Source organism: Crinia signifera, chromosome 8 (assembly GCF_055691185.1).
Source record: "Crinia signifera chromosome 8, ASM5569118v1, whole genome shotgun sequence".
In the NCBI taxonomy this organism is placed as follows: domain Eukaryota; kingdom Metazoa; phylum Chordata; class Amphibia; order Anura; family Myobatrachidae; genus Crinia; species Crinia signifera.
The window spans coordinates 18891512-18918343 of record NC_139224.1 but is presented as its reverse complement, the minus strand read 5'-3'; the positions used below and the strand labels follow the sequence as shown (position 1 = coordinate 18918343).

At 50.1% G+C, this 26832-nt stretch overlaps 1 protein-coding gene across 11 annotated transcripts in view; it reads left to right on the top strand.

Moving 5' to 3' along the window:
- ATP2B2 (ATPase plasma membrane Ca2+ transporting 2) overlaps positions 1–26832 on the top strand; it is a 276982-nt gene that overhangs the window by 56649 nt on the left and 193501 nt on the right. For 9 of the 11 annotated variants that reach the window (XM_083155903.1, XM_083155895.1, XM_083155892.1 and 6 more), the window contains exon 2: positions 6263–6323. The exons of 1 other annotated variant lie outside the window; for it this stretch is intronic. The gene's annotated coding sequence lies outside the window, so the exon portion shown is untranslated. Of the gene's footprint in view, positions 1–6262; positions 6393–26832 lie in introns of all 11 variants that reach the window. One more of the 11 variants, XM_083155893.1, reaches the window with a different exon arrangement.

Genomic DNA, 26832 nt, shown 5'->3' with positions numbered 1-26832 from the left:
GTTCCGTTCCCTCAGACTCAGGTAGCCCCATGACTTCTGGGTCAGATAGGACCATGCCCTCTGAGTCAGGTAGGACCATGCCCTCTGGGTCAGGTTGGGCCATGCCCTCATAGTCAGGTAGTCCAATGACCTCTGGGTCAGATAGGACCATGCCCTCTGGGTCAGGTAGGACCATGCACTCTGTGTCAGGTTGTTTCATGCCCTCTGGGTCAGGTTGTTTCATGCCCTCTGGGCCAGATTGGGCCATGCCCTCTGCGTCAGGTAGCCCCATGCCCTCTGCATCAGGTAGGACTTTGCCCTCTGGGTCAGGTAGGACTGCGCCCTCTGGGTCAGGTAGGACTGCGCCCTCTGGGTCAGGTAGGACTGCGCCCTCTGCGTCAGGTAGGACTGCGCCCTCTGGGTCAGGTAGGACTGCGCCCTCTGGGTCAGGTAGGACTGCGCCCTCTGCGTCAGGTAGGACTGCGCCCTCTGGGTCAGGTAGGACCGTGCCCTCTGGGTCAGGTTGGACCGTGCCCTCTGGGTCAGGTTGTTTCATGCCCTCTGGGCCAGATTGGGTCATGCCCTCAGAGACTGTGCCCTCTGGGTCAGGTAGGACTGTGCCCTCTGGGTCAGGTAGGACTGTGCCCTCTGCGTCAGGTAGGACTGTGCTCTCTGCGTCAGGTAGGACTGTGCCCTCTGGGTTAGGTAGGACTGTGCCCTCTGGGTCAGGTAGGACTGTGCCCTCTGGGTCAGGTTGGGCCGTGCCTTCTGGGCCAGGTTGGGCCATGCCTTCAGAATCAGGTATCCCCATGCCCTCTGGATCAGGTAGCCCTGTGCCCTCTGGTTCAGGTAGGACCATGCCCTCTGGGTCAGGTAAGACCGTGCCCTCTGGGCCTGGTTGAGCCGTGCCCTCTATGTCAGGTTGGGCCATGCCCTCTGGGTCAGGTAGCCCAGTGCCCTCTGGGTCAGGTTGAGCCATGCTCTCTATGTCAGGTTGGGCCCTGCCCTCTATGTCAGGTTGGGTCCTGCCCTCTATATAAGGTTTGGCTGTGCCCTCTGGGTCAGGTAGCCCTGTTCCCTCTAGGTCAGGTAGCCCCATGCTTTCTGGGTCAGGTAGGACGTGCCCTCTCGGTCATATAGCCCCATGCCCTTTACATCAGGTTGGGCCAGGCCCTCTGGGTCAGGTTGGGCCGTGTCCTCTTGGTCAAGTTAGGCTATGCTCTCTGAGTCAGGTTGGGCTATGCCCTCTGGGCCAGGTTGGGCCCGTGTCCTCTGGGTCAGGTAGCCCCATGCCCTCTACATCAGGTTGGGCCAGGCCCTCTGGATCAGATTGGGCTGTGCAAGCTGGGTCAGGTAGCCCTGTGCTCTCTGCGTCAGGTAGCCCCATGGCCTTTACATCAGTTTAAACCTTGTCCTCTCGGTCAGGTAGCCCCGTGACGTCTGGGTCAGGTAGGACCGTGCCCTGCACAGAGAACAAATGGGATAAACTCTGCTGTGACCAATAGTTTAAGCTTCATACTACAGAGGATTGTTGGGAATATTCTGGTATACACAACACGATAGTCTGATACTGAATTAGCAGTGATCTCCCTGACTCCCTGGAGAATGCTGTAATTTCCCTCATTGTGTCTTACTCTCATTATACAGCTGTTACCCTCCTGTATTATCAGAGACATATTGGGCATCAAATGGGTGCGCATCCAGGCGTATTTGGATAAAGCCTGAACTGATCAGTCATATCCGTCAGATCAGTCATATCCATCAGATCAGTCATATCCGTCAAATCAGTCATATCAGTCATATCCGTCAGATCAGTCATATCCATGTGATAAAAAATATAGAAAATTATTGGGTGTGTGGGGTCCCTCCCGCCTGGCTATAATAAAGGTGTGGGGTCCTTGCATCCAGAACTACACTAGGGGGAGGGAAGCTGGGGTCGCTATTGTGTTGGCCATGCCCCCACACTCATCATCCGCCAGCCGTCCTGCCCCTACCCCACCCTGTGAGTGGCCCCGCCCTCCGTGCCTGACTGAACTGGCTGCCCTCTCCCAGAGAGGGCAGCCACGAAATAGGCAACCCTGCCATAAAAAAACAATACTGTACCTATCAAATAGGAACAGTTGGAGGGTATGAAAATGGGCTCTGCAGTTACACAGCATGAAATGGGCTCTGCAGTTACACAGCATGAAATGGGCTCTGCAGTTACACAGCATGAAATGGGCTCTGCAGTTACACAGCATGAAATGGGCTCTGCAGTTACGCAGTATGAAATGGGCTCTGCAGTTACGCAGCATGAAATAGGCTCTGCAGTTACGCAGCATGAAATGGGCTCTGCAGTTACACAGCATGAAATAGGCTCTGCAGTTACACAGCATGAAATGGGCTCTGCAGTTACACAGCATGAAATGGGCTCTGCAGTTACACAGCATGAAATGGGCTCTGCAGTTACACAACATGAAATGGGCTCTGCAGTTATCGATTCTAGTTACACAGCATGAAACGCTCTGCAGTTACACAGCATGAAATGGGCTCTGCAGTTATGGGCTCTGCAGTTACACAACAGGAAATAGGCTCTGCAGTTACACAGCATGAAATGGGCTCTGCAGTTACACAGCATGAAATGGGCTCTGCAGTTACACAGAAGCATGAAATGCGCTCTGCAGTTATCGACTCTAGTTACACAGCATGAAACGCTCTGCAGTTACACAGCATGAAATGGGCTCTGCAGTTATGGGCTCTGCAGTTACACAACATGAAATGGGCTCTGCAGTTACACAGCATGAAATGGGCCCTGCAGTTACACAGCATGAAATGGGCTCTGCAGTTATCGACTCTAGTTACACAGCATGAAACGCTCTGCAGTTACACAGCATGAAATGGGCTCTGCAGTTATGGGCTCTGCAGTTACACAACATGAAATAGGCTCTGCAGTTACACAGCATAAAATGGGCTCTGCAGTTACACAGCATGAAATAAGCTCTGCAGTTACACACCATGAAATAAGCTCTGCAGTTACACACCATGAAATGGGCTCTGCAGTTACACATCATGAAATAAGCTCTGCAGTTACACATCATGAAATAAGCTCTGCAGTTACACATCATGAAATAAGCTCTGCAGTTACACAGCATGAAATAGGCTCTGCAGTTGGTAAGTGATCTGGTTGGCTGGATGAGACAGGTTAATATTCAGAGGCACAGAATGAGCTGTACTGCATAATACATGATATGCAATATATAAACCAGTAACCTGACAATCGCTCTTCGTGTTAATGTGTGTGCAGCACTGTGTGCAGTGTACTGTATATACTGTATATGTATGTAGTGGTGCAGCACTGTGTGCAGTGTACTGTATATACCGTATATGTATGTAGAGGTGCAGCACTGTGTGCAGTGTACTGTATATACCGTATATGTATGTAGAGGTGCAGTGTACTGTATATACCGTATATGTATGTAGAGGTGCAGCACTGTGTGCAGTGTACTGTATATACCGTATATGTATGTAGAGGTGCAGCACTGTGTGCAGTGTACTGTATATACCGTATATGTATGTAGAGGTGCAGCACTGTGTGCAGTGTACTGTATATACCGTATATGCATGTAGAGGTGCAGTGTACTGTATATACCGTATATGTATGTAGAGGTGCAGCACTGTGTGCAGTGTACTGTATATACCGTATATGTATGTAGAGGTGCAGCACTGTGTGCAGTGTACTGTATATACCGTATATGTATGTAGAGGTGCAGCATTGTGTGAAGTGTACTGTATATACATCAGCCATAGAGGTGCAGCACTGTGTGCAGTGTACTGTATATACCGCATATGTATGTAGAGGTGCAGCATTGTGTGCAGTGTACTGTATATACCGTATATGTATGTAGAGGTGCAGCACTGTGTGCAGTGTACTGTATATACCGTATATGTATGTAGAGGTGCAGCACTGTGTGCAGTGTACTGTATATACCGTATATGTATGTAGAGGTGCAGCACTGTGTGCAGTGTACTGTATATACCGTATATGTATGTAGTGGTGCAGCATTGTGTGAAGTGTACTGTATATCATACTTGCCTACCCTCCTGCATTCTGCAGGAGACTCCCTGAAATAGCAGCAATCTCCCTCTCTCCCTCATTGGTCTACCAATCTCCCTCATTTCACCTAGCCCACATTACACTGTTACATTTTTTTGGGGAAAAACGGAATTAGAGACAGATATTGATATTGAATCATAAGTACCATTTCCCAGTAGCTCTTACTAACTGCTTAGAGGTGCAGCATTGTGTGCAGTGTACTGTATATACCGTATATGTATGTAGAGGTGCAGTGTACTGTATATACCGTATATGTATGTAGAGGTGCAGCACTGTGTGCAGTGTACTGTATATACCGTATATGTATGTAGAGGTGCAGCACTGTGTGCAGTGTACTGTATATACCGTATATGTATGTAGAGGTGCAGCACTGTGTGCAGTGTACTGTATATACCATATATGCATGTAGAGGTGCAGTGTACTGTATATACCGTATATGTATGTAGAGGTGCAGCACTGTGTGCAGTGTACTGTATATACCGTATATGTATGTAGAGGTGCAGCACTGTGTGCAGTGTACTGTATATACCGTATATGTATGTAGAGGTGCAGCATTGTGTGAAGTGTACTGTATATACATCAGCCATAGAGGTGCAGCACTGTGTGCAGTGTACTGTATATACCGCATATGTATGTAGAGGTGCAGCATTGTGTGCAGTGTACTGTATATACCGTATATGTATGTAGAGGTGCAGCACTGTGTGCAGTGTACTGTATATACCGTATATGTATGTAGAGGTGCAGCACTGTGTGCAGTGTACTGTATATACCGTATATGTATGTAGAGGTGCAGCACTGTGTGCAGTGTACTGTATATACCGTATATGTATGTAGTGGTGCAGCATTGTGTGAAGTGTACTGTATATCATACTTGCCTACCCTCCTGCATTCTGCAGGAGACTCCCTGAAATAGCAGCAATCTCCCTCTCTCCCTCATTGGTCTACCAATCTCCCTCATTTCACCTAGCCCACATTACACTGTTACATTTTTTTGGGGAAAAACGGAATTAGAGACAGATATTGATATTGAATCATAAGTACCATTTCCCAGTAGCTCTTACTAACTGCTTAGAGGTGCAGCATTGTGTGCAGTGTACTGTATATACCGTATATGTATGTACAGGTGCAGCACTGTGTGCAGTGTACTGTATATACCGTATATGTATGTAGAGGTGCAGCATTGTGTGAAGTGTACTGTATATACCGCATATGTATGTAGAGGTGCAGCATTGTGTGCAGTGTACTGTACATACCGTATATGTATGTAGAGGTGCAGCACTGTGTGCAGTGTACTGTATATACCATATATGTATGTAGAGGTGCAGCACTGTGTGCAGTGTACTGTATATACCGTATATATATGTAGAGGTGCAGCACTGTGTGCAGTGTACTGTATATACCGTATTTGTATGTAGAGGTGCAGCAGTGTGTGCAGTGTACTGTATATACATTAGCCATAGAGGTGCAGCACTGTGTGCAGTGTACTGTATATACATCAGCCATAGAGTTGCAGCACTATGTGCAGTGTACTGTATATACCATATATGTATGTAGAGGTGCAGCATTGTGTGCAGTGTACTGTATATACATTAGCCATAGAGGTGCAGCACTGTGTGCAGTGTACGGTATATACGTTAGCCATAGAGGTGCAGCACTGTGTGCAGTGTACTGTATATACATTAGCCATAGAGGTGCAGCATTGTGTGCAGTGTACTGTATATACCATATATGTATGTAGAGGTGCAGCATTGTGTGCAGTGTACTATATATACCGTATATGTATGTACAGGTGCAGCACTGTGTGCAGTGTACTGTATATACAGTAACCATAGAGGTACAGCATTGTGTTCAGTGTACTGTATACACATTAGCCATAGAGGTGCAGCACTGTGTGTAGTGTACTGTATATACATTAGCCATAGAGGTGCAGCACTGTGTGCAGTGTACTGTATATACATTAGCCATAGAGGTGCAGCACTGTGTGTAGTGTACTGTATGTACACGTCAGAGCATGGCCTGCAATGTGATTGGCTATATGTCTGAGTAGGATGCCAGTCCTGTAGGATGCTAGAGGGTCTAATTAGAAAGGGTGAACTTTAATCTCGAAAGCAGTGCAATACCGGCTTTTTATTAGTTATGACTTCATTGGATATCGATTGTGAATTGACTCCTCTCCTCATTCATCAACAGGTAGAACACTACTGCAGACTATCGCAGCTATTTATACTGAAATCCAGTACAGTATTACCAGGTAACTATTCAGAACACTACTGCAGATTATCGCGGCTATTTATACTGAAATCCAGTACAGTATTACCAGGTAACTCTAATCAGAACACTACTGCAGACTATCGCAGCTATTTACACTGAAATCCAGTACAGTATTACTAGGTGACGCTATTCACAACACTACTGCAGACTATCGCAGCTATTTATACTGAAATATTACTAGGTAACGCTATTGAGAACGCTACTGCAGACTCGCTATTGAGAACACTACTGCAGACTATCGCAGCTATTTATACTGAAATATTACTAGGTAACGCTATTCAGAACACTACTGCAGACTATCGCAGCTATTTATACTGAAATATTACTAGGTAACTCTATTCAGGACACTACTGCAGACTATTGCAGCTATTTACACTGAAAAATTACTAGGTAACGCTATTCAGAACACTTCTGCAGACTATAGCAGCTATTTATACTGAAATATTAATAGGTACTTTTGCTCATTCAGGTGATTACATATCGTAAACAAAACTGTAAGAATAACCGGTATTTGTGTATTATCACGGCGCCCTTCGCATACCACTAAATAGGGTATGCGATGGTGTGCGATGCGATTTCCGAGTGAAAAAGCCCAAATGTACAATTAAATATCGCATCGCATGCCATCAAATGGCATGCAATGTGATGGCATGCGATTTTTAATTGTACAAGCACCTTGATGCTCATTCATGTTAAATGCCCCAGAATGTTAAATTCCCCATTGTCAACGCCAACCCGAAGCGTGGCAAGCGTAGTGAGCCCGCAAGGGGTCGGCAGTACGCGTCCTCCAAGATTTTCATACCCCCACTATCCACATCGGTGTGGAGTTGATTTCATATAGTGTGGCGAGCCACTGAGCCCGAAGCGTGGTGAGCACAGGGTGCTCACCACACTATATAAAATCAACTCCACGCCGACGTGGATAGTGGGTGTAACGATCAGTCACTACCGGGGGGTCTAGCAAACAGGCTGTAAGCGACCAGAGATTTCGTGTGGAGAACCCCCCCACGACAGGATTGGTACTTAAGTGTAAGATACGGTTCTGTAATTTTTCCCTTTTATTTTATTTCTGAAATTGCATTTAATCTTGTGTGTACTTTTAAAATCATTGTAATATCTTGTAACTATTTTCTAAAGCTCTGTAGTATTTCTAGGAATAAATAATACATATTCTCAGTCCTGGTTCTGTGTTCTTAAGATTTATTAGCCTCAGAAGAGAACGCTCCAGTGTGTTACCATTTGTATATTGTATTGTGCGGTCAGGTGCGAGCCAAGCCGCCCCTTGCGCAGTTTCAAGCGCTAAAATCAGGTTTTGGCTGGTGGCAGTGTACCTCAGGTAAAGGACCCAAGAGTCTAAAGTGAACCCCAGTCACGGCCGGAGCTGCTCAGATTGACGTATCGGAGCAGGCAACCGCTGGGTCTGTGACATTTGGTGGCAGCGGTGGGATACAATATATTCTCACTGTGGTGGACTACGCCACGAGGTACCCCGAAGCTGTAGCACTCTCCTCCATCCGCGCAGACAAAGTGGCGGATGCGCTCATATCCATTTTCTCCAGGGTGGGGTTCCCAAAGGAGATGCTAACTGACCAGGGTACTCAGTTCATGTCCAAGCTCATGCAGAGTCTCTGTAAGAGGATGCAGGTGGATCACCTCATCACCTCTGCCTATCACCCCCAAACGAACGGCCTCTGTGAACGCTTCAATGGTACCCTAAAACAGATGTTGAGGGTCTTTGTGGAGTCCCAGGGAAGGGACTGGGAAAGGTTCTTGCCGCACCTCCTGTTTGCATACAGGGAGGTACCCCAAGAATCAACAGGCTTCTCCCCCTTTGAACTCCTGTATGGGCGCCGCGCACATGGACCCCTGGATTTGATTAGACAGGAGTGGGAGGGAAGGTTGATCACCCCGGAAACATCCGTGGTGCACTATGTGGTGCAATTCAGGGAGAAAATGCAGTTCCTAATGGAAATGGCACAGAGCAACCTGAAGGCTGCACAGACCAAGCAAAAACAATGGTACGACCGACAGGCTAGAGAACGTATCTTTGAGGTGGGGCAAAGGGTATTGGCTCTGGTTCCCATGAGACAGAACAAGCTGCAGGCTGCCTGGGAGGGTCCCTACACTGTAGTACAGCGTATCAAAGATGTTAATTACATTGTGGAAAAGGGGGAGGGACGTAAGAGGCAGAAGATGTATCATGTCAACATGCTCAAACCTTATCACGAAAGGGGGGCTTGTGTGTTTGCTGTGTGTAGTTTGCCTGAGAATGATCAGGAAATTGACCCCCTGATGGATTTAGCAGCTGCTGCTAAGGAGGGGCGATCCCTGTCTGATGCCCACTTCAGTGATAAACTGACAGAGGCACAGCGAGAACAGCTCACTGCAGCCCTACAGTCACATTTCACAGGGAAGCCTGGGAAGACCCACTTGGTAACTCATCATGTAAACACAGGTAGTCAGACCCCCCCTCAGGCAGCCAGCATACCGGGCTTCTACTGAGGTGCTGGAAGCCATGAAGAGGGAAATTGATGAAATGCTGCAGCTTGGGGTGATTCAACGGTCTCACAGTGCTTGGGCTGCCCCAGTTGTACTAGTCCCAAAGAAGTGTGGGGGCACCCGCTTCTGTGTAGACTATAGGAGGTTAAATGATGCCACTGTGTTTGATGCCTATCCCATGCCCAGGATAGATGAACTGTTAGATCAGCTGGCCCAGGCATGTTACATCACTGTCATGGATTTGAGTAGAGGATACTGGCAGATCCCACTGTCACCTGAGGCCCGTGAGCGGTCTGCATTTATCACACCATTCGGCCTGTTTGAGTTTCTGGTCATGCCCTTTGGAATGAAAAATGCACCTGCGTCCTTTCAGCGCCTGGTTAATGACCTGCTGGAAGGCCAGGAGAGACATGCCGTCACCTACCTGGATGACATTGCGGTGTTCAGTCAGACCTGGGAAGAGCACCTGATCCATCTGAACAGTGTGTTAAGCAAAATCACTGGGGCCGGGTTGACGATCAAACCAGAGAAATGCCAGCTTGGGCTGGGTGAGGTACACTACCTGGGCCACTGTGTTGGAGGTGGTACCCTTCGCCCAGAGTCAAGCAAAGTAGAGGCTATAACGGAGTGGCCCACTCCCACAACCAAAAAACAGGTCATGTCCTTCCTAGGTACTGCTGGGTACTACCGAAAATTTGTACCCCACTACAGCACCCTAGCAAAACCCCTGACAGACTTAACCAAAAAGAAGTTGCCCCAGGTGGTCAATTGGACAGAGGAATGTGAGGGGGCATTCTTGGCACTGAAGTCTGCATTAGCTAAGTCACCTGTGCTGCAGGCCCCAGATTTCCAAAAGAAGTTTGTAGTGCAGACTGACGCTTCCAATTATGGGTTAGGTGCTGTACTCAGCCAGGTCAATGAGAAAGGAGAGGAGCATCCCATCCTGTTCTTAAGTAAGAAATTGCTCCCCAGAGAAGTGGCCTATGCCACCGTTGAGAAGGAGTGTTTGGCGATTGTGTGGGCCCTCCAAAAACTCCAGCCATATTTGTACGGACGGGACTTTTTAATCATTACAGATCACAACCCACTAGTATTTCTGAATAGAGTTGCCGGAGATAATGGAAAACTGCTAAGATGGAGCCTCATACTGCAGCAGTACACCTTTACCATCCAGCACAAAAAGGGTGCCCACCACAGTAATGCGGATGGACTCTCTCGGCGAGGTAGTGAATAGCGCACTGACGAGACGGTGACGTGGGTCACCGCCTCTGTGCGCCATTTTAAAAGGGGGAGGTGTAACGATCAGATCAGGTGATCGATCAAATTAACGTATGCCTCCTGTTATGATTATCTGTTCGATCAATGTATGTCTGATATTGTTGTAAAGTTATGTCTCCTGTGAGTATTGGAATCAGGACAGGTCTTTTATTATGTGGGTAAACTGTAGGTGACCCGGGTTTGAGTTTGAGGCCTGTATTCCCTCTGTTTGACATCTGTGGACTCCTCTGGAGTTAGGATGTAAGATAAGATCTGAGACCCCTCATAAACCAGATTGGGGGGGAGAGCAATAGTGTCCAGCCAACAGGCCAAAGTTGCTCTGGCCCTCCACTAAATTACCTCTTATCACTTGAGGAATGTATAAAATCTACTTTAAAGCAGGGACAAATTCTTTATGGGAAAGATCCTATATCTAGGGACCTTCACTAGGCTCAGCAAGGGAATGGTTAAAAATCCCAAGGGTGGGAGGGATGAGGGAGTCTTCAAGGTATAACTAAGACCCTTCTCCCTATAGTCAGTCACTACCTGGGGGTCTAGCAAACAGGCTGTAAGCGACCAGAGATTTCTTGTGGAGAACCCCCCCACGTCAGGATTGGTACTTAAGTGTAAGATACGGTTCTGTCATTTTTCCCTTTTATTTGATTTCTGAAAATGCATTTAATCTTGTGTGTACTTTTAAAATCATTGTAATATCTTGTAACTATTTTCTAAAGCTCTGTAGTATTTCTAGGAATAAATAATACATATTCTCAGTCCTGGTTCTGTGTTCTTAAGACTCATTAGCCTCAGAAGAGAACGCTCCAGCGTGTTACCATTTGTATATTGTATTGTGCGGTCAGGTGCGAGCCAAGCCGCCCCTTGCACAGTTTCAAGCGCTAAAATCAGGTTTTGGCTGGTGGCAGTGTACCTCAGGTAAAGGACCCGAGAGTCCAAAGTGAACCCCAGTCACGGCCGGAGCTGCTCAGATTGACGTATCGGAGCAGGCGACCGGTGGGTCCGTGACAGTGGGGGTATGAAAAGATCGGAGGACGCGTACCGCCGCCCCTTGCGGGCTCGCTGCACTCGCAACGCTTCGGGTTGGCGTTGATAGTGAGGTGGCGTTGACAATGGGGGTGCATTTAACATTGTAAGCACCCATCAGGGTGCTTGTACAATTAAAAATCTGATCGCATCGCATGCCGCTATGTTGTATGCAATGCGATACTGGGTGTTCCCGACCGATTGAAACGACCAATCGCTCAAATCGTTCCGTGCATATGAACGATATATCGGACGACACGCGCACCCCACGTTGGTAGAGGTCGTTGATCATTCCTGCATGAAGAAAGATCAGTGACCAGTCGTTAGCGATGTGTACCAATCGTTTCATGTGTATGCAGGATGAACGATTTGGTAGGGCTGATTGACTGGCTCCCTCTCTCTCCACCATCGTTAAAGATCAATCGTTCATGTGTAATCGTTTGCTCAATCGTTCATCATTTGTCACCAAATCATTTGTGCAGGAGTTCAGAGGAAATCATTAACAAGATTAAATCGTTGCCCAAATCTATCTACCTTTACTGACGTTACATTTGTTAGATGTGATTAACACCTCTTGCTGGAGGGGCAGTTCTGTTCCCGGGCCTACTCTCATGGTGAGCTGTGGACTGTGGGGGGGAGAGTACCAGGGCTAATCCCCAGCCTACTCCTCATGGTGAGCAGGTGGCTGGGGGGGTTGAGCATCAGGTCTGTTCCCAGGCCTATCCCTCATGGTGAGCAGGGGACTGTAGGGGGAGAGCACCAGGTCTGTTCCCGGGCCTTCCCCTAATGGTAACCAGGGGGCAGTGGGGAGAGCACCAGGACTGTTCCCGGGCCTACCCCTCATGGTGAGTAGGAGGCTGTGGAGGGAGAGCACCAGGTCTGTTCCTGGGCCTACTCATGGTGAGCTGGGGGCTGTGGTGGTGGAGCATCAGGACTGTTCCCGGGCCTACCCCTCATGGTGAGCAGGGAGGGGGGGAGCATCGGGGCCAGCCTACGTAGCACATCGCCGGCTACTGCAGACATAATTATTGCATATGCTCTACCATATGCGATAATTATTGCAAAGGACAGCTCTTGTTCTTTGCGGTGAGCCAGTGATGTACAGCAGGTCCCGGCAGCTCCCCCCTTGCTCCCTTACCCGGCTTATGTGCTGCTGCTGCTGCGGGCGGCCGGGCTCTCCTCCTCTCTGCACCCGGAAGAGGATTTTCAGTGCAAGGAGGAGGAGGTCACAGATCCGGGCAGCACAGCGCTGTGCTGCCCGGACACAGATGAGGGGGTGGTTGGCGCAAGACGACGGGGATCCGTGTGGGGCGGCGTGGGTGCGTTAAGAAGCCCATAGGTTTCTATGTGGTATCGCCAGAAAAAGCTGGGGATACCCCCTGCAGTGAAAACCCGCTGATAACGGGGTTTTTTACAGCATATTTCAATGAGAGAATCCCGCTCTATGTGTGTTATCTATTGCTGTACTATCCTATGTATTATGTGCATTGTTTTGATGTCTGAGTCCTGTTGGAGAGAGTTTGCTATGTAAATACAATTTACTGTGACTCTCCCATAACACACTGCCACAAGACAGGCCACGTCTGTGCCCAGCTCCGCCCCCATGGATGTTGCAGCCCATCCTGGCTTCTCCAAGACATGATCCTACTGGGACCACTGCCAATATGATGCAGCAGCTGTATGCCACTGGGGCAGCCACGTCTGTTGTTGTGCAGGTCTATGAACAATCCCCAACACTTGTGACTCGCCCCTGATCTGCTTACATAGGGATTACAGTGAGGGAGATTACGTCCCAGCGCTCAGTGGCTGAGAGCTCTGTTACTGTAACATGTATTAACACTGTTCATAAGAGTCTTAAAGGAAACTCCGTATATCCCAATGGTGTCACAGTGACTCTGCGTAATGGGATTCACAGCTAAGTCCATGTGTGGTGGCAGCGAGGTGACGATTTACGCTGCTTATTCCCTAATATCAATCATCAACTCAACCTTATCCTCCTCAGTATAGCTATGCAGCACGCGCTCTGCCTGCGGTGTACCTATGCAGCACGCGCTCTGCCTGCGGTGTAGCTATGGAGCACGTACTCTGCCTGCGGTGTATCTATGCAGCACGCGCTCTGCCTGCGGTGTAGCTATGCAGCACGCGCTCTGCCTGCGGTGTATCTATGCAGCACGCGCTCTGCCTGCGGTGTAGCTATGCAGCACGCGCTCTGCCTGCGGTGTAGCTATGGAGCACGAGCTCTGCCTGCGGTGTACCTATGCAGCACGCGCTCTGCCTGCGGTATATCTATGCAGCACGCGCTCTGCCTGCGGTATATCTATGCAGCACGCGCTCTGCCTGCGGTGTAGCTATGCAGCACGCGCTCTGCCTGCGGTGTAGCTATGCAGCACGCGCTCTGCCTGCGGTATATCTATGCAGCACGCGCTCTGCCTGCGGTGTAGATATGCAGCAGCGCTCTGCCTGTGGTGTACCTATGCAGCACGCACTCTGCCTGCGGTGTACCTATGCAGCACGCGCTCTGCCTGCGGTATATCTATGCAGCACGCGCTCTGCCTGTGGTGTACCTATGCAGCACGCACTCTGCCTGCGGTGTACCTATGCAGCACGCACTCTGCCTGCGGTGTACCTATGCAGCACGCGCTCTGCCTGCGGTATACCTATGCAGCATGCGCTCTGCCTGCGGTGTAGCTATGGAGCACGTGCTCTGCCTGCAGTACAGTTATGTGGCAAGTGCTCTGCCTGCGGTACAGCTATGCGGCACACGCTCTGTCTGACTGCGGTACAGCTATGCGGCACACGCTCTGCCTGCGGTACAGCTATGCAGTGCGCTCTGCCTGCGGTATAGCTCTGCAGCATGCGCTCTGCTTGCGGTATTTGCAGTGCGCGCTGTTCTGTGGCTGAACATTGAGCTGTGTTGACCGCGGCAAAAGAGGAGACTTTGGCGTCAGATTCAGACCTACTTGTTGAGCAGCGAATTCGGCCCGTCTCCGGTGCTGGGGATTGGGCATGCACATTTGCAGATCCTGTAGCGAGTGCCTTCGCCGAGGCGCTCTCTTCCTGATTGACAGGCAGGGGGTGCTCTGGGGTGGTCATACTGGCGTTTTATGGGCGTGCCCATAGAAACCCTGGAGGGCCCCAGGGAACGCAGGCCTTCCCCCACCTGCTGGGGGCGTGCGGATGACATCACATGACATCAGAGCCCGCCCCCTCTACAGTGTGCAGAAGAACAGTCATGTGATGGTGACCATGCGAGGGGGTGTGTACATAATCCCATGTAATGAGCAGATATAGGGAAGCACCACAATAACAACCAGTATACTAGTCATCATTACAAGGTGGGTTGGGTAAGCTCAGGAGGGTGCATGGCCCCCTTTCCGCGGGCAGAGGGGGCTTTGGGGGTACATGGGGAACAATTCATTAGGTAGTTCTGCAAATGCTGAGGGCTGAGATCCATCTCAGATGACTATAGTGCTTTCACTGAGCTCCTGTATATCTACTGTACCATGAAGCCAATTCTATAGTGAGTGGGTGCTGGTAGCACTTGTCCATGGGTATACAGCTGCCAGTGAGGTTCTGCAGTAGCTGCAGCACATAAAGTCCTATCTTATTGTGGAAGAAGACCCGGTAGAGTGAGAATTGGGAGATTGTCCTAAGTTTCTGGCCTATGGTGTTTAAATTCCAGGAAGAACTTTGTGGTTTCTCTGCTGAGAGCATTTGGCAAATGCCGGATGAGGGTTCCTGGGGGTGTGGATGTGAGAGAAGGGAAGGCTCCATCCTCCAGGTCCATTGCGTGTCTTTAGGCCTTCAGTCTGGGAATGGGCTAATTCCAGCTCCTGTACGATACTGATAAGATGTATCAGACCTATACTAGCTTGTGTCTGGTAAGGAGAGTAATGCGTGCGCTCCATTCTGTCTGCTGTCTCTTTCCTTATGACTGCTGATTAAATAGAAATCTGTTTTCCTGCAATTACTGTTGGATGCGCTCAGTGCTCAGTGTATAGCGGGGGGGGGGGGGGGGGGGGGGCATTTTTCCCAGCCTTGTACAGGGTGTAAAGTCCCAGATTCTGCGGAGAGCTGCTATTTACGGCATTGGCAGGGGATGCTGAGACGTTTCCCTGGCTGGGTGTAATCTGGAGGAAGGAATACATGAATTATAGATGGATTCTAGAAGTAGAGGTCTGGTTGATGTTCAGTAGGTGCTAAGGAAAGGCTGTCCTAGGAAAGCTGCCGTCCATTCTCCACATTCACAGCCAGAGAGGCGAGGACATCCATCAGACGAGATGCGTACACTCTAGAGGAGCAGCCATGGCAAATGACCCACTTTCATTCTGCGCGGTACAGACAGAGTCCCACTCCTCTACTCAGAGAGAGCTTGTACCAGGCATGCGATCTGCGGAGAGCACAGGGTACCCCTATACCCAGACATGTTGTGTGTGTTAGTCGTATCCGTGGTACAGTGCAGAACGTGGCCGATGGTTCTCCTATCAGTTGGACTAATGCCTAGATATGGTGTATGTGTGTGACACATCTGTGGTACAGTGCAGAACGTGGCCGACAGTTCTCCTATCAGATGGACTGACCCCTAGACATGGTGTATGTGTGTGACACATCCGTGGTACAGTGCAGAATGAGGCCGGCAGTTCTCCTATCAGATGGACTGACCCCTAGACATGGTGCATGTGTGTGACACATTCGTGGTACAGTGCAGAATGTGGCCAACAGTTCTCCTATCAGACGGACTGACCCCTAGACATAGTGTATGTGTGCGACACATCCGTGGTATAGCGCAGAATGTGGCCGGCAGTTCTCCTATCAGACGGACTGAGGCCTAGACATGGTGTATGTGCGACACATCCGTGGTACAGTGCAGAATGTGGCCGACAGTTCTCCTATCAGATGGACTGATGCCTAGACATGGTGTATGTGTGACCCATCCGTGGTACAGTGCAGAATGTGGCCGACAGTTCTCCTATCAGACGGACTGATGCCTAGACATGGTGTATGTGTGACACATCCGTGGTACAGTGCAGAATGTGGCCGGCAGTTCTCCTATCAGACGGACTGATGCCTAGACATGGTGTATGTGTGTGACACATCCGTGGTACAGTGCAGAATGTGGACGGCAGTTCTCCTATCAGACGGACTGATGCCTTGACATGGTGTATGTGTGTGACATTTCCGTGGTACAGTGCAGAATGTGGCCGGCAGTTCTCCTATCAGACGGACTGATGCCTAGACATGGTGCATGTGTGTGACACATCCGTGGTACAGTGCAGAATGTGGCCGGCAGTTCTCCTTTCAGACGGACTGATGCCTAGACATGGTGTATGTGTGTGACACATCCGTGATACAGTGCAGAATGTGGACGGCAGTTCTCCTATCAGACGGACTGATGCCTAGACATGGTGTATGTGTGTGACATTTCCGTGGTACAGTGCAGAATGTGGCCGGCAGTTCTCCTATCAGACGGACTGATGCCTAGACATGGTGCATGTGTGTGACACATCCGTGGTACAGTGCAGAATGTGGCCGACAGTTCTCCTATCAGATGGACTGATGCCTAGACATGGTGTATGTGTGCGACACATCCGTGGTACAGTGCAGAATGTGGCCGGCAGTTCTCCTATCAGACGGACTGATGCCTAGACATGGTGCATGTGTGTGACACATCCGTGGTACAGTGCAGAATGTGGCCGGCAGTTCTCCTATCAGATGGACTGATGCCTAGACATGGTGTATGTGTGCGATACATCCGTGAAACAGTGCAGAACGTGGCCGACAGTTCTCCTATCAGACAGACTGATGCCTAGACATGGTGCATGTGTGTGACACATCCGTGGTACAGTGCAGAACGTGGCCGACAGTTCTCCTATCAGATGGACTGACCCCTAGACATGGTGTATGTGTGTGACACATCCGTGGTATAGCGCAGAATGTGGCCGGCAGTTCTCCTATCAGATGGACTGACGCCTAGACATGGTGTATGTGTGCGACACATCCGTGGTACAGTGCAGAATGTGGCCGGCAGTTCTCCTATCAGACAGACTGACGCCTAGACATGGTGTATGTGTGCGACACATCCGTGGTACAGTACAGAATGTGGCCGACAGTTCTCCTATCAGATGGACTGACGCCTAGACATGGTGTATGTGTAACCCATCCGTGGTACAGTGCAGAATGTGGCCGACAGTTCTCCTATCAGACGGACTGACGCCTAGACATGGTGCATGTGTGCGACACATCCGTGGTACAGTGCAGAATGTGGCCGGCAGTTCTCCTATCAGACGGACTGATGCCTAGACATGGTGTATGTGTGCGACACATCCGTGGTACAGTGCAGAATGTGGCCGGCAGTTCTCCTATCAGATGGACTGATGCCTAGACATGGTGCATGTGTGTGACACATTCGTGGTATAGCGCAGAATGTGGCCGACAGTTCTCCTATAAGACGGACTGAGGCCTAGACATGGTGTATGTGTGACCCATCCGTGGTACAGTGAAGAATGTGGCCGACAGTTCTCCTATCAGACAGACTGACGCCTAGACATAGTGTATGTGTGACCCATCCGTGGTACAGTGAAGAATGTGGCCGACAGTTCTCCTATCAGACAGACTGACGCCTAGACATAGTGTATGTGTGCGACACATCCGTGGTACAGTGCAGAACGTGGCCGACAGTTCTCCTATCAGATGGACTGATGCCTAGACATGGTGCATGTGTGTGACACATCCGTGGTACAGTGCAGAATGTGGCCGACAGTTCTCCTATCAGATGGACTGATGCCTAGACATGGTGTATGTGTGCGACACATCCGTGGTACAGTGCAGAATGTGGCCGGCAGTTCTCCTATCAGACGGACTGATGCCTAGACATGGTGTATGTGTGTGACACATCCGTGATAGAGTGCAGAATGTGGCCGGCAGTTCTCCTATCAGATGGACTGAGGCCTAGACATGGTGTATGTGTGACCCATCCGTGGTACAGTGAAGAATGTGGCCGACAGTTTCCTATGAGATTTACTGATGCCTAGACATGGTGTATGTGCAACACATCCGTGGTACAGTGCAGAATGTGGCCAACAGTTCTCCTATCAGATGGACTGATGCCTAGACATGGTGCATGTGTGTGACACATCCGTGGTACAGTGCAGAATGTGGCCGACAGTTCTCCTATCAGATGGACTGATGCCTAGACATGGTGTATGTGTGCGACACATCCGTGGTACAGTGCAGAATGTGGCCGGCAGTTCTCCTATCAGACGGACTAATGCCTAGACATGGTGTATGTGTGTGACACATCCGTGATAGAGTGCAGAATGTGGCCGACAGTTCTCCTATAAGACAGACTGATGCCTATACATGGTGCATGTGTGTGACACATCCGTGGTACAGTGCAGAATGTGGCCGGCAGTTCTCCTATCAGACGGACTGATGCCTAGACATGGTGTATGTGTGCGACACATCCGTGGTACAGTGAAGAATGTGGCCGACAGTTCTCCTATCAGACAGACTGATGCCTAGACATGGTGCATGTGTGCAACACATCCGTGGTACAGTGCAGAATGTGGCCGGCAGTTCTCCTATCAGACGGACTGATGCCTAGACATGGTGTATGTGTGTGACACATCCGTGATACAGTGCAGAATGTGGCCGACAGTTCTCCTATCAGACAGACTGATGCCTAGACATGGTGCATGTGTGTGACACATCCGTGGTACAGTACAGAATGTGGCCGGCAGTTCTCCTATCAGATGGACTGATGCCTAGACATGGTGTATGTGTGACCCATCCGTGGTACAGTGCAGAATGTGGCCGACAGTTCTCCTATCAGATGGACTGATGCCTAGACATGGTGTATGTGTGCGACACATCCGTGGTACAGTGCAGAATGTGGCCGGCAGTTCTCTTATCAGATGGACTGACCCCTAGACATGGTGTATGTGTGACCCATCCGTGGTATAGCGCAGAATGTGGCCGGCAGTTCTCCTATCAGATGGACTGATGCCTAGACATGGTGTATATGTGACCCATCCGTGGTACAGTGAAGAATGTGGCCGACAGTTCTCCTATCAGACAGACTGACGCCTAGACATGGTGTATGTGTGCGACACATCCGTGGTACAGTGCAGAACATGGCCGACAGTTCTCCTATCAGATGGGCTGATGCCTAGACATGGTGTATGTGTGACCCATCCGTGGTACAGTGCAGAATGTGGCCGACATTTCTCCTATCAGACGGACTGATGCCTAGACATGGTGTATGTGTGTGACACATCCGTGGTATTGCGCAGAATGTGGCCGGCAGTTCTCCTATCAGATGGACTGACGCCTAGACATGGTGTATGTGTGCTACACATCCGTGGTACAGTGCAGAATGTGGCCGACAAATCTCCTATCAGACGGACTGATGCCTAGACATGGTGTATGTGTGCGACACATCCGTGGTACAGTGCAGAATGTGGCCGACAGTTCTCCTATCAGACAGACTGATGCCTAGACATGGTGCATGTGTGTGACACATCCGTGGTACAGTGCAGAATGTGGCCGGCAGTTCTCTTATCAGATGGACTGACCCCTAGACATGGTGTATGTGTGACCCATCCGTGGTATAGCGCAGAATGTGGCCGGCAGTTCTCCTATCAGATGGACTGATGCCTAGACATGGTGTATATGTGACCCATCCGTGGTACAGTGAAGAATGTGGCCGACAGTTCTCCTATCAGACAGACTGACGCCTAGACATGGTGTATGTGTGCGACACATCCGTGGTACAGTGCAGAACATGGCCGACAGTTCTCTTATCAGATGGACTGACCCCTAGACATGGTGTATGTGTGACCCATCCGTGGTATAGCGCAGAATGTGGCCTGCAGTTCTCCTATCAGATGGACTGATGCCTAGACATGGTGTATATGTGACCCATCCGTGGTACAGTGAAGAATGTGGCCGACAGTTCTCCTATCAGACAGACTGACGCCTAGACATGGTGTATGTGTGCGACACATCCGTGGTACAGTGCAGAACATGGCCGACAGTTGTCCTATCAGATGGACTGATGCCTAGACATGGTGTATGTGTGACCCATCCGTGGTACAGTGCAGAATGTGGCCGACAAATCTCCTATCAGACGGACTGATGCCTAGACATGGTGTATGTGTGTGACACATCCGTGGTATTGCGCAGAATGTGGCCGACAGTTCTCCTATCAGATGGACTGACCCCTAGACATGGTGTATGTGTGACCCATCCGTGGTATTGCGCAGAATGTGGCCGGCAGTTCTCCTATGAGATGGACTGACGCCTAGACATGGTGTATGTGTGCGACACATCTGTGGTACAGTGCAGAATGTGGCCGACAGTTCTCCTATCAGACGGACTGTAAACCATCTGTATACTAGTGTCTGACATGTACACACCTGTAATCCGTCTGTATACTATTGTCGGCCATATACGCTCCTGTAATCCATCTGTATACTGTTGTCTGATGTGTATGTGCCTGTAATCAACCTGTATACTCTAGTCGAGCATATACGCGTAATCCATCTGTATACTGTTGTCTGATGTGAACACACCTGTAATCCATCTGTATACTAGTGTTGGACATATACGCTCCTGTAATCCATCTGTATACTATTCTCTGACGTGTACACACCTGTAATCCACCTGTATACTGTTGTCTGATGTGAACACATCTGTAATCCATCTGTATACTATTCTCTAACGTGTACACACCTGTAATTTATCTGTATACTGTTGTCGGATGTGTACACACCTGTAATCCACCTGTATACTGTTGTCTGATGTATACGCGCCTGCACACTTGCAGCAGCTATTACAGCACATCCCATAATACACAGAGATCCACTCTGATTGGTGACTTTGGCTGTCACTGACAGTAATATTGCTAACTACAGTAATATTACCACAGGGAACTGAGCCATCAATTTCCATTGGAAAGCAGATCTACAGGAAAGTTCTGATGTTGTCTATTAGAAGACACTGCAGGCCAACACATGGGGGATCAGTCCCAGCATCAGCACCACGGACAGCAGCTGTGGGCCCTGTAGTCTGCATCCATCATCCATCCATGTCACAGGCATTCACAGTAGTATCAGGAAGGAATCGGTACATCTATCAGAATGAACTTAGGTCTACAGTCATTAGGTCGACCCCACTAGGTCGACTGGCAGGAAGGTCGACCTGATTTAAGGTCGACATGGGTTTTTCACTGTTTTTTGATCCGAATGTCGACACAGTCGACATGGACACAGTTGGCAATGAGAATCGGACCCTCGCATCGCTCGCTTCGCTCGCAATGCTTTGGGCACGGTGGCTCGCTTCGCTCGCCACAGCTTTAATGACCTCCTCCATGCCCTAGTGGATGGTAGGGCATGAAATACACATGTCGGCTCAAAAAACAGTGAAAAACCCCATGTCGACCTTATGACCAGTCGACCTTCCTCATGTCGCCCTTTATGCAAATTCGACCTTAAGTCATGTCGACCTTGGCCCATGTCGACCTTAAGTCAGGTCGACCTTCCTGCCAGTCGACCTAATGGGGTTCTAATAGATGACCGCTTCCCATCAGGAATACAATGGAATGAATAGCCCTCTAGGGTACATAGCGTGTACTACCAATATCTTTGTGTGTTACACACAAGTTATGGTTCTGCTGGGATTTATGGATGGGAGAAGTAATGCAGTTATCACTGTATGTTCCTCTGATATCCTCTGTACACCCAGCATCACACCCATCACCCTCAGCCACCGATATCCTCTATACACCCAGCATCACACCCATCCCCCTCAGCCACCGATATCCTCTATACACCCAGCATCACACCCATCACCCTCAGCCACCGATATCCACTATACACCCAGCATCACACCCATCACCCTCAGCCTCTGATATCCTCTATACACCCAGCTTCACACCCATCACCGTCAGCCACCGATATCCTCTATACACCCAGCATCACACCCATCACCCTCAGCCACCGATATCCTCTATACACCCAGCATCACACCAATCACCATTAGCCACCGATATCCTCTATACACCCAGCATCACACCCATCACCATCAGCCTCCGATATCCTCTATCCACCCAGCATCACACCCATCACCCTCAGCCTCTGATATCCTCTATACACTCAGCATCACACCCATCACCCTCAGCCTCCGATATCCACTATACACCCAGCATCACACCCATCACCGTCAGCCACTGATATCCTCTATACACCCAGCATCACACCAATCACCCTCAGCCTCCTATATCCTCTATACACCCAGCATCACACCCATCACCCTCAGCCACTGATATCCTCTATACACCCAGCATCACACCCATCACCATCAGCCTCCGATATCCTCTATACACCCAGCATCACACCAATCACTGTCAGCCTCTGATATCCTCTATACACCCAGCATCACACCAATCACCCTCAGCCTCCTATATCCTCTATACACCCAGCATCACACCCATCACCCTCAGCCTCCGATATCCTCTATACACCCAGCATCACACTCATCACCGTCAGCCACCAATATCCTCTATACACCCAGCATCACACCCATCACCCTCAGCCTCCGATATCCTCTATACACCCAGCATCACACTCATCACCATCAGCCACCGATATCCTCTATACACCCAGCATCACACACATCACCATCAGCCTCTGATATCCTTTATACACCCAGCATCACACCCATCACCCTCAGCCACCGATATCCTCTATACACCCAGCATCACACCCATCACCATCAGCCACCGATATCCTCTATACACCCAGCATCACACACATCAGCATCAGCCTCTGATATCCTTTATACACCCAGCATCACACCCATCACCCTCAGCCTCTGATATCCTCTGTACATCCAGCATCACACCCATCACCCTCAGCCTCCGATATCCTCTATATACCCAGCATCACACTCATCACCATCAGCCACCGATATCCTCTATACACCCAGCATCACACACATCACCATCAGCCTCTGATATCCTTTATACACCCAGCATCACACCCATCACCCTCAGCCACCGATATCCTCTATACACCCAGCATCACACCCATCACCGTCAGCCACCGATATCTTCTATTCACCCAGCATCACACACATCACCCTCAGCCTCTGATATCCTCTATACACCCAGCATCACACCCATCACCATCAGACGGTGATGGATGTGATGCTGGGTGTATAGAGGATATCAGAGGCTGATGGTGATGGGTGTGATACTGGGTGTATAGTGGATATTGGAGGCTGACAGTGATGGGTGTGATGCTGGGTGTATAGTGGATATCGGAGGCTGACGATGATGGGTGTGATGCTGGGTGTACAGAGGATATCGGTGGCTGATGGTGATGGGTGTGATGCTGGGTGTACAGACGATATCGGAGGCTGATGGTGATGGGTGTGATGCTGGGTGTATAGAGGATATCGGTGGCTGACGGTGATGGGTGTGATGCTGGGTGTATAGAGGATATCGGTGGCTGACGATGATGGGTGTGATGCTGGGTGTATAGAGGATATCAGTGGATGATGGTGATTGGTGTGATGCTGGGTGTATAGAGGATATCGGTGGCTGAGGTTGATGGGTGTGATGCTGGGTGTATAGAGGATATCGGTGGCTGATGGTGATTGGTGTGATGCTGGGTGTATATAGGATATCAGTGGCTGACGGTGATGTGTGTGATGCTGGGTGTAGGGAGGATATCAGTGGCTGAGGGTGATGGGTGTGATGCTGGGTGTATAGAGGATATCGGTGGCTGAGGGTGATGGGTGTGATGCTGGGTGTATAGAGGATATCAGAGGCTGATGGTGATGGGTGTGATGCTGGGTGTATAGAGGATATCAGAGGCTGATGGTGATTGGTGTGATGCTGGGTGTATAGAGGATATCGGAGGCTGATGGTGATGGGTGTGATGCTGGGTGTATAGAGGATATCGGTGGCTGATGGTTATGGTGTGATGCTGGGTGTATAGAGGATATCAGAGGCTGACGGTGATGGGTGTGATGCTGGGTGTACAGTGGATATCGGTGGCTGAGGGTGATGGGTGTGATGCTGGGTGTATAGCGGATATCGGTGGCTGACTGTGATGGGTGTGATGCTGGATGTACAGAGGATATCAGAGGCTGACGGTGATGGGTGTGATGCTGGGTCTACAGAGGATATCGGAGGCTGATGGTGATGGGTGTGATGCTGGGTATATAGAGGATATCGGTGGCTGAGGGTGATAGGTGTGATGCTGGGTGTACAGAGGATATCGGTGGCTGAGGGTGATGGGTGTGATGCTGGGTGTACAGAGGATATCAGAGGCTGGCGGTGATGGGTGTGATGCTGGGTATAAAGAGGATATCAGAGGCTGAGGGTGATGGGTGTACAGAGGATATCGGTGGCTGATGCTTATGGGTGTGATGCTGGGTGTATAGAGGATATCAGAGGCTGAGGGTGATGGGTGTGATGCTGGGTGTATAGAGGATATCAGAGGCTGAGGGTGATGGGTGTGATGCTGGGTGTATAGAGGATATCAGAGGCTGAGGGTGATGGGTGTGATGCTGGGTGTACAGAGGATATTGGAGGCTGATGGTGATGGGTGTGATGCTGGGTGTACAGAGGATATCAGAGGCTGAGGGTGATGGGTGTGATGCTGGGTGTACAGAGGATATTGGAGGCTGATGGTGATGGGTGTGATGCTGGGTGTACAGAGGATATCGGAGGCTGACGGTGATGGGTGTGATGCTGGGTGTATAGAGGATATCGGTGGCTGAGGGTGATGGGTGTGATGCTGGGTGTATAGTGGATATCGGACGGTGATGGGTGTGATGTTGTGTGTAAAGAGGATATCAGTGGCTGACGGTGATGGGTGTGATGCTGGGTGTATAGAGGATATCGGTGGCTGAGGGTGATGGGTGTGATGCTGGGTGTATAGAGGATATCGGTGGCTGATGCTGATGGGTGTGATGCTGGGTGTATAGAGGATATCAGAGGCTGAGGGTGATGGGTGTGATGCTGGGTGTATAGAGGATATCAGAGGCTGAGGGTGATGGGTGTGATGCTGGGTGTATAGTGGAAATCAGAGGCTGACGGTGATTGGTGTGATGCTGGGTGTAGAGAGGATATCAGAGGCTGACGGTGATGGGTGTGATGCTGGGTGTATAGAGGATATCGGTGGCTGAGGGTGATAGGTGTGATACTGGGTGTACAGAGGATATCGGTGGCTGAGGGTGATTGGTGTGATGCTGGGTGTATAGAGGATATCGGAGGCTGATGGTGATGGGTGTGATGCTGGGTGTATAGAGGATATCAGTGGCTGAGGGTGATGGGTGTAATGCTGGGTGTAAAGAGGATATCAGAGGCTGAGGGTGATGGGTGTGATGCTGGGTGTACAGAGGATATTGGAGGCTGATGGTGATGGGTGTGATGCTGGGTGTACAGAGGATATCGGAGGCTGACGGTGATGGGTGGGATGCTGGGTGTATAGAGGATATCGGTGGCTGAGGGTGATGGGTGTGATGCTGGGTGTTCAGAGGATATCGGTGACTGATGCTGATGGGTGTGATGCTGGGTGTATAGAGGATATCAGAGGCTGAGGGTGATGGGTGTGATGCTGGGTGTATAGAGGATATCAGAGGCTGAGGGTGATGGGTGTGATGCTGGGTGTATAAAGGATATCAGAGGCTGACGGTGATGGGTGTGATGCTGGGTGTATAGAGGATATCAGAGGCTGAGGGTGATGGGTGTGATGCTAAGTGTACAGAGGATATCGGAGGCTGATGGTGATGGGTGTGATGCTGGGTGTACAGAGGATATCGGAGGCTGACGGTGATGGGTGTGATGCTGGGTGTATAGAGGATATCGGTGGCTGAGGGTGATGGGTGTGATGCTGGGTGTATAGTGGATATCGGAGGGTGATGGGTGTGATGCTGGGTGTAAAGAGGATATCGGTGGCTGATGGTGATGGGTGTGATGCTGGGTGTATAGAGGATAGCGGTGGCTGAGGGTGATGGGTGTGATGCTGGGTGTATAGAGGATAGCGGTGGCTGACGGTGATGGGTGTGATGCTGGGTGTATAGAGGATATCGGTGGCTGAGGGTGATGGGTGTGATGCTGGGTGTATAGTGGATATCGGAGGGTGATGGGTGTGATGCTGGGTGTAAAGAGGATATCGGTGGCTGACGGTGATGGGTGTGATGCAGGGTGTATAGAGGATATCGGTGGCTGAGGGTGATAGTTGTGATGCTGGGTGTATAGAGGACATCGGTGGCTGAGGGTGATGGGTGTGATGCTGGGTGTATAGAGGATATAGGTGGCTGACGGTGATGGGTGTGATGCTGGGTGTATAGAGGATATCGGTGGCTGACGGTGATGGGTGTGATGCTGGGTGTATAGAGGATATCGGTGGCTGAGGGTGATTGGTGTGATGCTGGGTGTATAGAGGATATCGGTGGCTAAGGGTGATAGTTGTGATGCTGGGTGTATAGAGGACATCGGTGGCTGAGGGTGATGGGTGTGATGCTGGGTGTATAGAGGATATAGGTGGCTGACGGTGATGGGTGTGATGCTGGGTGTATAGAGGATATCGGTGGCTGAGGGTGATGGGTGTGATGCTGGGTGTATAGAGGATATCGGTGGCTGAGGGTGATGGGTGTGATGCTGGGTGTATAGAGGATAT